Raw genomic sequence first — 10,413 nt, 5'->3', positions numbered from 1 at the left:
CTGGCGGCAACCATAACCCAACCTCACCAGAAGATCTTAATAGACAGCATGTTTAATTCAAAGCATGGGGTTGGCATGAACTGCTGATGCAATTTACTTATTGAAATCAAATGCCGTGGTGAACCCAAATGAGGGAAAGGATGGTGTTCCTTTTTCAGATCAGGATGTTCTCCCCTGTTCATCTTATCCTGCATGAGCAAGCAGAAACAAGAAGCCAATGAACCCATCGCTCGTAACTTATTATAATTATAACAATTAGTTAGTTGACCACTAACCACTAGGATTGCTGTAAAAAAAAAGGATAAAAGGGCTCGTTCTTCTGAGCCCTGCCAACAGCCTCGTTCGACTCTCGCAACATCACTTCACTTCTGCTCTTCGGAGAAGTAAGTAAGTAAGCTTCTCTTCCCATAGTCTTCTTCATACCAGCTTGTATTCTGAGTGGATCTTGGGGTTGGATCTGAAAGTGAGGGCTGGATCCAAAGGTGTGGTTTTCCATGTGCAGAAGGGATTTTTCTGTGGATGGAAAAATCCTTCAACTTATGGAAGGGTGTCTTAGATGAACAGGAGGGTACCATTGGACCCAGCCTTCCCCGTGGATGGAATCCTGTGCATTGGAGAATCACTTTCAGAAGTACTCATTCTCCGAATGAACAGGTAACTTTTCAATCCAACTTTTTTAGACTTCAGCAAAGGAAGCCGAAGTCTACTGAGTCAGACCCTTGGTCCATATAGCTCAGTACTGCCTACTCTGACGGGCAGCAACTCTCCATGGTTTCAGGCAGGAGTCTTTCCCAGCCCTACTTGGAGATGCTGCCAGGCATTGAACCAGGGACCTTTTGCATGTGAAGCAGATTCTTGCCACTGACTATGGCCCCATCTCCAACTAGGGATGTGCAAACCGGTTCAAATTTAAACCGGTTCGGATTTGAACCAGTTCAGTTCAAAGGTTGGGACTTGAATCAAACAGGGCACTGAATTGGCAATACTGGTCCGAGTTCGAACCTGGGTGCCTACTGCACACCCTGGTTTTGTGCCCCTAGGTGCTCTGCATAGGGAATCATGGGCCACTTTGAGTCCCCATTATACCCTATGTAGAACCTTTTAGAACCGGTTCGAGTTGGGTTCAAATTTGAACTGAACGGTGGGGGGGGGGGGGTCGAGCAAAACCAAAACTGAACCTACCCACCCTGGTTCGAATTGGGATCGAATTCGAACCAAGCAGGTCAAGCCAGTTTTGTACACACCCCTATCTCCAACTCTGCTTTGGGGGTTCCTACCCCAGAATATACTCACCAAACATTAACACCGAAGGTGAATTTGGAAGAATAAATAGATGTCATCTCGGCCACTGAGAGGATCTTCCCTAGATTTGATATGTTAGCGCCAGTTTTCCCAAGACAGGCTTTCTGTCGATCTGAAAAGCCTGGGCATGTTTTCATGGGAAGAGGGATGCTGTTTGGCATTCTCTCTTCTATTTCAACTCCTGCTCAACTCAGAGTTCCTTCCTAGCCCTTCTGCTGGCCAATGGAGCAGGGCTACAGAACTTCAGCCCTCTGCAGGTGTTGGACTACAGCTCCCATCATCTCCGGCACGTAGTCACTGTGGCTGGATATGATGAGGGGATTGTAGTCCAACAACAGCTCACTCCTCAGCTTTCTGTGCTTGGCTGCAAACCTGAGCTAGCCCTTGCTAGCAACAAGCAGGAATCCCCTCTTCCATGCCTCGATTGCAAGGGATGCCAACCTGTGGTCCTCCAGATGTTGCTGAACTACAAATCCCATCACTCCCACTACAATCTGTTGTGATCAGGTATGATGGGCATTGTAGTTGTAGATCAGGTATGATGGGCATTGTAGAGACACATAGGGAGTACTACAGGTTGGGAAATCCTGCTTTTTTGTTTCTTGGGTCTGCTCATTCCTAGGGCTGCTGAGAGCAGGGCCCCGGGGCCCCGTTTGCAAGCAAAGCCATGGGGGGGGGGATGAGGTGCAGGTTCTTGGAACTCATTTGCTCAAATGTGGCTCCACCCCTTGGAGGTGTCTAAAGGAACGCTTCCACTCTCAGAAGGAAAAAAAGGGGGGGCTTCCATATTCCGATTGAAAATTGGACGAAGCAAATAGCAAGAAGGTCCCTCTTTCCAACAGGGAGCTGTGTTCATGATCAAGTTGACCATCTCTGAAGAGCAAAAGACCCCTCTCCATTTCCCAATCCCACCCACGCTCCATGTCCACATCTTTTCTTTCAGGTTCAGCTCCGTCACTCCCACCATGGCTCTGTCACTCCTACCAAGGTGTCTATGTGGCCCAATGTGTGCCGTCCCGTCTTGTGCCTCCAGCCCAGTGGTCAGTTTTGTCTTTGCAGGCTCTGGAGGTCTTGGAGGCTTTAGAGACATTGGAGGCAACGGAGGCACCACAAGATCCAGAGAGCTCGGCACCCTGGCAGAAGTCAACCCTCAACGCAGCATCCAGTTTCCCCCAGAAGCAACCGAGCTCTCACCCATCCCCTTCCTCTTCACTGTCCGAGGACCCATCCTGTAGGGGGGAAACACTCCCTGTGCCATTGACGGTTCTGGGATCACACCCAGCACAAGGCTTCATCCTTCATCCCTAATTGTCTACCTGGGGTAAAAGATGACCTCAAATCCATGGCAGAACATCCAGGTCTGGGTTTTTGATATGAGGAACACCTTCAATTCCAACTGAAGCCAGCTGCAGCTGGGCTGGGAGGTGCTCCGTGTTTCCAAAAACCGGGACCAGAACGATCTCCCAACTCATCTGCTTCCATCTATGAATCGACGTCGCAGGCCTTAGTTTCAGGACGGCTGAGAACCCAACATCCTCTTTGGAATCAGCAGTGGTTGTGGAGGCTCAGCCATCTTGGAAAGTGTGTTTGCCAAATGCTTAAGCCTCTGTTTTGCTTTTGCTTGTGATTCTTCCAAGTGGTGAAGCTGTCCAGCTCTGTCCATTCCTGGCTTTCTCTTTCTTGTTTGGTGAGTGTCCTGTTTGCTGCTCTTCACTCCACATCCCTTGAAATAAAGCTCACTCTGCATTCTAAGCATCTGACTCCTGGTCCTCTTTGGCTTTCACCCATCATGGTGACCCAAACTTTTCAAGAGCATCCCTTGAACGCAGTGAACCTCCAAAGTGAAAGCTGCCTTGCCTGCTGAGAAATGTTTTACCTGATGAATTTCTTCTTGTTGCTCAGCTGGTGAGAAATTCTCAAGGTGAAGCTCCTGTGCGTCCCCTGCAAACGCATCTTAGCCACTGAGCTATTTTCACACTGATGCTCCCCTTCGCCAATACCAGCGGTTCTACTGAATCCTAAAGATGTTTGTGGAGGACGCAGCTATCCCACCAGACTATCAAGCATGGGGAACAGCCCTCTAGTCCAGGGTTTCTTAACCTTGGGCCCCCAGATGCTGTTGGACTACAACTCCCAGAATCCCTAGACATGGCCTTTGTGGCTGGGGATTCTGGGAGTTGTAGTCCAACAACATCTGGGGGCCCAAGATTAAGAAACTCTGCTCTACTCCACCTGACTCCTTCACTGCTGCCACCAAGTGGGCCTTTCTGTAAGGCTGAGTGCACTGCAGCAGCCCTTCCAGGAATTCAAAACCCCCCAACCAAACCTTAGTAGAGTGAAAAGGCCTATAGACATGGGGTGGAGACAATAAACAAGCTCTGCTATATTAAAAAGAAAGTGTTTACTAAGAACAAACGTTCCAATTAAAACATTACTTTACAGAAAATCACAAAATAATACTCACAGAGCAGGTCGGGGTAACTAACAATCCGTAGGCTTTTCCACACCACTCCGTTCTATCCAGGCTCTCTTTCAGAATCTTCCTCTTTTCTTTCTCTGGCTGGCTGGGCAGACTTCTTTGTTCAAGGGATAGCACAGGTCTGGGGCTCAATCCAGCCTAGCTACTCCCCCACTTTCAGTGATTTCAGCTCAAAGTCTTGTCTTGCTCGCTCCAGCAGTCTCCAGCAACCACCAGTTCTCTGGTTCCTTAGTTCTCTCCCAGGTTTCTTTTGCCTGCTTTTCTTTCCAGGTTTCTCTCTCCAGTAGCCTTTTGCCAGCTCTTTTTCTGCAGACTCTCTCAGCCTGACTCAACTGGACTCCAGCTCTTTTTAGCAGACAGCTCCAAACTGAACTTCTCCAATTCCACCGCACTCAATCCTTCTCAAACCTCCCCGATATATACACTTCTTCCATCGCATCAGTTACTTAGTTCGGCCAATCAGAACTCAACAAAACATTCCCTCCATAATTTAAAATCATTTCCCCCTCCAAAGATCATCTGATAGATTTGCCAAAACCAAAAGTGAAACAAGACAAAAACAACTGAATTTTTTACCCTATACAGAGACCAACTATAATACACACAACACTTTTACAAGGGAGAAGGGGTTTGTAAGCACAAAAATCAATGCAGGTTTAAATTCATTTAAGTGGGCTTATTTAAAAAAAACCCCAACAACAACCCAGGAGTTTATTTATTTATTTATTTATTTATTTATTTATTTATTTATTATTTAACTTATATACCACCCAAACTTTAGTCTCTGGGCAGTTAAGGCCTCATTCCTTCACAATGTTATTGACCCCCTACAGATCCAATCCCTACAAGTCCTTGTAAAATTCAGCACAACCATATTAAGCTTAGGGGAGCTGGTAGACTGTGGAGACCATAACCTCACACACGTTCAAATCTCACTTTGACCTTACCCTTATTTGGGTTTATTCCCAACTTCAACCTGACTTATATGGTTGTGCTGAATGTGGTAAATAACTCCGCCAGCCTCCACAGAATGGATCACACCATTTCACATGCTCGGGGGCAGAGGCGTATCTAGGGAAAATAGCGCCTAGGGCGAACACTGAAATTGCGCCCACTGTCCAAGCATCTGACACTCATCTTTCAGATAACTTTACCATAATATCAGCTGAAAAATACAAGTCAAGCTCGTTAATCTTTTAATATTTCAAAAACTATTCAGCAGTGGACGTAGCCAGACCAAAAAATGCTGGAAAACTACAAATTTCAATATGCTGGGGCTCATGAAATACCCAAATACTATGTGGAGGTGTACTTGGAAAACTAAACAGAAGTGCTTGTCTAATTCTTTATTATGCATTGTAGCATCACTATTACATAAGCTTTAAAATTAAATGGAGAATTGAACTTTTCCCAGATACTCTGAAAATAATTAAAGGATATGCAGATTAAACTGTGTCACTGCTTGGAATATATTCTAGTCTTTCAGAAAGACAGTTAAAATGAGAGAAAGAGAGCAAGAAACTCCCAGTGGACCTTAATATTAAGGGTTTCACACTGATTCAAAGACAAACTCACCATTAATAGCCATATTATTAAGACATCACATTTAACTCACTTATCATAAGAGCAAATGAATACAATCCTAACTCATAAGCTTCAGCTCAGTATTCACAAGCCCTGATTCTCTGTACATAGTGCCAGTCTGAATATGTGTACAGTGTCTTATATCATACAATTTTTTTAAAAAAAAACTTTTTACCTGTAGCCCCTTCAGGGGGCTTTCTAAAGGCCATGGGGGCATGGGGGATCTGCAAAGGTTTTCCCTCTCCCCGCTGGCCTCTAGGGCCTCACAGGGACAATTTGAGCATGTGCGGTGGCCATTTTTAAAAATAATATATATTTTTTAAAAATGGCCGCTGAAAACAAAAAGGCCACCGTGCATGCTCAAATGGCCTCTGCAAGGCCCCTGCTCGGGGGAAATAACAAGCTTTCTCCTTTCCCCAGAAGTCCCCAGAACCTATCATCATTGGCTCTTCATGGGTGAATATAGGAAGCTGTCTTATGCTGAGTCAGACTTTTAGTCCACCCAGCTCAGTCTTGTCTACACTGACTGGCAGCGGCTCTTCAGGGTTACAGACCAGGGCCTCTCCCAGCCCTACCTGGAAATGCTGCCAGGAATTGAGCTTGGGACCTCCTTCATGCAAAGCAGATGCTCTGCCACTGAGCTTCAGGCCTCCTCAAGAGTCAACAGGGCCACCACTAGCTTAACAGTACAGAGTTGCCTTCTCCACTCCACCTCTAAATTAATAGGGAAAACAAATGCGAATGTTGCATCCATTTGTGGGGAGGGAGAGCTGGTCTTGTGGTAGTGAGCATGAATTGTCCCCCTTGCTAAGCAGGGTCCACCCTGGTCCACATTTGGAAGGGTAACTACACATGACTGCTGTCTGCTGTTGCTTACTCCCTTAAGCGGGTGGGATCGTAGCTCAGCGGGAGAGCATCTTCTTGTACGCAAAAGGTTCCAGAGTCAATGCTTGGTAGCATCTCCATGTAGGGCTGGGAAAGACTCCTGCCTGCCTGACACCTTGGAGAAGCTGCTGCCAGTCAGTGTAGACAATACTGAGCTAGATGGACCAAGGGTCTGACTCAGCATATGGCAACTTCCCATGTTTGGGGATGGGGCCATAGGTTGGTAGTAGAACCTTTGTTTGTTTGCAGAAGGTCCCAGGTTCACTTCCTGGCACATCCAGGTAAGACTGGGAAAGTCCATGTAGACAATACCAAGCTAAATTGACCTACGATCTGACTCAGTATAAGGCTGCTTTGTGTGTTTCTGTATTTGGCCAAATTTCTCAGTCTATTTTGACATCAACAGTGTGGGAAGAGTAGTCAGGGGTTCCCAACCTCTAGTATGCCAGATGTTGCTGGACTACAAGACCCATCATCCCCAGCTATATGGTGCAAATGCCTGGTCTAACTGATCAGGAAGTTGGTCTCCTGCTTTATGAAGACCTCTAGCACTCCCCCTCCCAATCCGGAATAGCTCAAGAAACTCCAAGATTCCAGAGAAAGTCTCAGAGGAAGGACCAATGTGGGACGTCTTGAAGCAAAATGAATAAAGTTGCATGATCTTGAAATAGATCAAATAGATCAAATAGATAACAGAGTTCATGTCCTAAGAGCACCCATCCAGATAGTATACACTGGTCACATGGGCATGAAGGTGAGACCAGGACTGAATGGACAGAAATCGGCTGTTTAGACACGAAATACTATGAAGTCTATTGGTGACCATTTTCTAGACCTGGAAAAGAAAATCCTCCCATTTGAATTTATTCTATTATTTTTCACCTAGAAGTGGTAAGAACATGTTGGGAGAATATTCTTCAAATCTCTACCCCTCCATATCCATCACCTTCCAATTCTCACCTCTCAAATTGTTTCACACAGGAATACTCCAAATTCGCATATCTCTCCGTAGATGGTTCCTTGGGGACATTTTACCAAAGAATTCAGAACTCCAGAATACTTAAAGAGCATAGTGGTGGGAAAAACAATTAACAGAGAGACTTCTTTTTTTAAAGAAAAGCTGCATAATTGGCTGACAAAGTCTATTGACATGAACAAAACAACATTTTGGGGAAAGCAGAGAAGAAAAGTTCCTATCTGTAGCATGCAATTGAAGGTCCTGTTTCCTGGTTCACCTTTAAAATGCACACAGTTGTAGTCATTCACACAAACACACATACGAGTGTACAGACGCCTGTACACTGAATCAGCATAATATCTGAATTGGGCTAATATGTCTAGGGGGTAAATTCAGTAGGATTCTTATGTTCAACACTTGTTCAATGAGTGTACCATGTACACAAGCACAGATCTGTACACAGGTACAGTCATTCACATGATATGCTGAACGCATGTCTAGACTTCTAGACACAGGAAGTCCAGACGTTTCTAGACATATTAGCCCGATTGAGACTTTATGCTGAATTTATTATTATTATTATTTCCCAAAGATAGTACCTGACCCCAGCAAAAATACAACAGATCCAAAAAGACTGCTCTCCATGTTGCTGGAGTGGTTGCAGGATGAAGGCAACCTATTTTCATCTTTGGTGGACCTGTCCTGGGGTCTCGTCTTTTGGACAGAGCTTTTCATGTGCAGAATTACAAACCAGGAAATAGGATTTTGTCCGCAGCTGGCATTAGTATATGTATTCTCTCGAGTCAATACAGATGTGTCATCCCAAAATTTAATGGTCTTTTTAGTAACTACTGCCAGGTTAGTTATAGCCAAACATTGGGGAAAAATCAAACCTTGTTGATGGACATCTGGTACAAGAACTTATGGCATATCACCATCTCAGAAAAGCTAACAAATAACAAATATTATTTGTTCCCGATGACAAATCATTCTTTTTCTATAATTTGGACAGATTTTATTCTTTACACTAATAGGGGAAATTACAGTTGTTTTCCCACCACAGGCAATATTAGGGTGGCTGTGGATTGATGAATTGAGGTTTGTTGTATTATGTTTTGCTGTTTGTGTCTGGATCTATATTGTTTAGCATTGTAATTCTGTTTCAATACATTTAATTTAAAAATGTAAAAGAAAATAAAGTAAAAAATCAAGGCAGAAAATGATGCCGCACCTTTAGCACTATAAAATAGTTCGGCCACAGGGCACCCCTGTGGTAGAAAGCAGTGCCCTCGAGGAGGCAGCAGCCTTTCTCACACACCTGTGGAATCACGGCCTGTTTTGCAGCACGGAATATTTGCCACATGACTGCAGTCTGAAACTGCCCTGACCTGAGGATTTGAGTGAACTCAGTCTTCTGAGGAACAGGAACAGTAGCCAGTTTGGGCTTCATACATTTCCGTGGAGAAAACAGAACGCGAGAGCTTCGGCTTAATTAAAACCCATGGATCTGGGCTATTTGCTGCCGTAAGAAGGCACAAAGTCAAGAAAAGGTGGTTTCCCGCATCAGCATTAATTTTGAAGTGGTTTTGTTCATCTTCTCCCTGGAGTTTAGAGATGCCGCCTTCTGCTAATAAACCTGTTGTCTTGTCACCTGGGACTGAGTGCCTCTGAACATGTGCAGAGTTGTTTCCCTGCACAGGGAAATAAACCTTAAAGAAAACCTCGTATGGGTGAAGTTGTTGCTGGGCGTGTGCAGAATTATTTTTCACTTTGTTTACTGCAGACAGAGGAGTTCTGATGCAGGGGGACACCCTCCCTCCCTGTGACCAGTATAATCTGGAATTCTGCCACCTAAAGGTGTTTACAGGGGCATTCTGTGGGAAGGGGGCAAGCTAGCTGATACCCCATCTTTTGCCCCATTTAACCCCCAACACACATTCACACCTCCCCCACACACACGTGGGGTGGACACATCACCCCAATGAGTCCCCATTTTCCCCACCTGGAAGTGGGATAGTGAATAGAGGTGGAGAAGTCTTCTCCTCAGCTTGTGTGCCCTTCCTCTCCACACTTTCCTCTGAGCCCTCCCACCCAGGGGCGTATCTAGGGGTAGGGCAGGCAGGGCACGTGCCCCGGGCGCCACTTGAAGGGGGGGCACCATTTTGTAAAATTAATTTTTTTTAAAAAAAATGGCTGCCAAAAACAAAATGGCCACCGTGCATGCTCAAATGGCCTCTGTGAGGCCCTAGGTCATGCCAGGCTTTGCAGAGGTCATTTGAGTATGCGCGGTGGCCATTTTGTTTTCAGTGGCCTTAAAAAAAAAAGATTATTTTTAAAAATGGCCACTGCACATGCTCAAATGGTACCTGCGGGGCCCTAGAGGCCAGCAGAGTGAGGGGGAACCTTTGCAACCCCCCAGCCTTTAGGAAGCCCCCCAAAGGGGCTACAGGTAAAAATAATAATAATAATAATAATAATAATAATAATAATAATAATAATAAAATATAAGACACTGTACACATATTCAGATTGGCACTATGTACAGAGAATCAGGGCTTGTGAATACTGAGCTGACACTTATGAGCTAGGATTGTATTCATTTGCTCTTACTTTGCTTCTTGTGATAAGAGAGTTAAATGTGATGTCTTAATAATATGGCTATTAATGGTGAGTTTGTCTTTGAATCAGTGTGAAACCCTTAATATTAAGGCCCACTGGGAGTTTCTTGCTCTCTTTCTCTCATTTTAACTGTCTTTCTGAAAGACTAGAATATATTCCAAGCAGTGACACAGTTTACTCTGCATATCCTTTAATTATTTTCAGAGTATCTGGGAAAAGTCAAATTCTCCATTGATTTTTAAAACTTATGTAATGGTGATGCTACAATGCATAGTAGAGAATTAGACGGGCACTTCTGTTTAGTTTTCCAAGTACACCTCCACATTGTATTTGGGTATTTCATGAGCCCCCGCATACTGAAATTCATCATTTTCCAGCATTTTTTGGTCTGGCTAAGTCCACTGCTAAATAGTTTTTGAAATATTAAAAGATTAACAAGCTTGACTTGTATTTTTCAGCTGATATTATGGTAAAGTTATCTGAAAGAAGAGTGTCAGATGCTTGGACAGGGGGCACAATTTCAGTGTTTGCCCTAGGTGCTATTTTCCCTAGATACGCCTCTGCTCCCACCTGTGGTTCTGTGTTC

Source organism: Hemicordylus capensis, chromosome 14 (genome assembly GCF_027244095.1).
Source record: "Hemicordylus capensis ecotype Gifberg chromosome 14, rHemCap1.1.pri, whole genome shotgun sequence".
NCBI classification, from domain to species: domain Eukaryota; kingdom Metazoa; phylum Chordata; class Lepidosauria; order Squamata; family Cordylidae; genus Hemicordylus; species Hemicordylus capensis.
This window is presented reverse-complemented; position numbering follows the sequence as displayed.